Source organism: Hyperoodon ampullatus (genome assembly GCF_949752795.1).
Source record: "Hyperoodon ampullatus genome assembly, chromosome: 7".
In the NCBI taxonomy this organism is placed as follows: Eukaryota; Metazoa; Chordata; class Mammalia; order Artiodactyla; family Ziphiidae; genus Hyperoodon; species Hyperoodon ampullatus.
The window spans coordinates 44324348-44326566 of record NC_136920.1 but is presented as its reverse complement, the minus strand read 5'-3'; the positions used below and the strand labels follow the sequence as shown (position 1 = coordinate 44326566).

General features: G+C 41.1%; 1 pseudogene across 1 annotated transcript; it reads right to left on the bottom strand.

Annotated features, from left to right (window-relative positions):
- Positions 1-1217, bottom strand: LOC307055569 (upstream-binding factor 1-like protein 1; annotated as a pseudogene). Its single transcript has one exon. The product of its transcript is annotated as an upstream-binding factor 1-like protein 1 (transcript).
- Positions 1218-2219: the final 1002 nt, after the last annotated feature.

Below are 2219 nucleotides of genomic sequence, written 5' to 3'. Positions count from 1 at the left end.
TCAGCTGGAATCTGAGCCAGAGGATTCCCCTGAAGTAGGTGAGCTGGAGCCACTGTCCTCAGACTCACAATTTTCATCTTCATCCCCACTGCTGTGGTCTGAGGAGTTGCTGCCTTTCTCCTCTTCTTCCTCTTCCTTATTTTCCTTTGATCTCCCTGAGGCAGGAAAATATTCTCCAATTGTGTCTGATGATTCTGTCTCTGGAGCCTGAATCCCCTGGCCCAATCTAATCCCTCCCTGCAGATTCCCTGATGATGGGGACTGCAGATCCATCCTCCTAATCTTGGGATTAGGGCCTCCCATCATGCTCATGTTCTTACGCTTCAAATAGGTTGTCTCTCTGTAATAAGCATGTTCTTCAGGAGACAGACTCTTGAGTCAGAGATCAAGGTCCACCTTGTACAGTTTCTGCAGCTCCTCAGCCTGCCTCTTATAATGCTCCTTCTGGTTCTGTGGGACATGTTGCCAGCATCTACTAATATCTACCATGCGCTCCCTCGGGGCAACCCTTTCAGCTCCCTACTCAACCACAAATCCTGGTGGAAATTGTGATAGCCATTCATAGGTGGCTTCTTGGGCTCTTCATGAATAAACTGTTTTGGGGAGGAGACCACTTGTTGCACATTTCCCTGAAACTTCTTTGGCACTTTGATTTGGCTTCCTTTGGGGACATCAGATTTCATGGAGTTCTGGACTAGATCAGGGTGTTGTTCTCTGAACAGAGTCATTTTCTCCTTAAATTTCTGTTTCTCCTTCTAGAAATCTTGACTATATTTCAGCTTCAGCTGCTCTGGCAGCTTCTTGTACTCCTCAGACAGAACCTTGCTCAGTTCCTTGTTGCTCAGCTTAGGGTGTTTTTCGGTGTACTGGAGTCACATCTTTTTGAAAAAGCAGAGGTAAGCTGTCAAGGGCTTCTTGGGTAAATCAGGATGCTTCTTGTGTTTTCTCCATTTGTAAGGATTGTTAACTTTTTCCTTTGCTTCCAGTACTAATTCTTTCAAAGAGTGAAACTTTCTCAAGTTATAAGAAATTTCTAACCATTTGAGTTTGCACATTTCCCCAGGAAAATCTTTAAAAGCTGCTTTTTCCCAGTCCATCAGTGACTGGGTTGTTTTGAACATGTTCCTGTCATTGTATGGAATGTTGTTCACCATATATTCCAATAACTTCACAATATCTTCTTTGGACCAGTCATCCTGGCCTTTAGGCAACACCATTTCTTGTTCTTTGGGATACTTATATCGTCCCAGCAGTTCAAACACCTCAGCAAATCTCCAGCTTCTTCACTCTCAAGATTCAGCAGGTGAGTTATTTCTGGAAGTCCTGCAGTGTGTGTGATTTCTATGTTTCTGAAGTGAAAGAAAAAGAAAGGTTCTCTCCTATGTGATACACAAGAAAAGCACACCCCACCTGGGATATGTCCCTTCTATCATTTAATTTACCTTTAAAAATGTAAATGAAAGCAGGCCCAAATTCTGAGTTGAGATTCATGTTGAGCATTAAGAACTCCTTTTGTACAATTAAAAATCCTCAGGCCCCATTCCAACATGCCTTCCAATCAATCTCACCACAGCTTGTTTTAACTACAAATGAACAAAACTAAAGACTGACTGCTCACTCAAGGGGCATAGGATAAGAGAAAATGAAGGGAACTTTAAAAATGAAAATGCCTGAAAAGGAAAGGGCTTTGAAATAGCAATGAGATACCACAACACATGTATAAGAATGGTAAAATTCCCAAAACAAGGACATCACTGGATACTGAGAGGATGTGGAGAATCAGGAACTTTGATTCATGGCTGATGGGAATACAAACTAGTACAGGCATTCTGAAAGACAATAAGGCAGTTTGTTACAAAACTATATATCCTCTTACCATGTAATTCGGTAATCATGCTCCTTTGTATTTGCCCAAATCAGTTGAAAACCTGTATTCATTAAAAAACAAAAAACAAAACCTGCACAGGGATGTTTATAGCAGCTCTGCTCATTATTGTCAAAACTTGAAAGCAACCAAGATGTCCTTAGGTAGGTGAATGGATAAAGAAATTCTGGTACATCCAGACAATGGAATAGTATTCAGTGCTAAAAAGAAATGAGCCATCAAGCCAGCAAGACACATGGCATATACTTGAATGCATATCCTTAAGTGAAAGAAGCTAATCTGAAAAGTCTACATGCTTCATGAGCCCTACTATAAGACATTCTGGAAAAAGTAA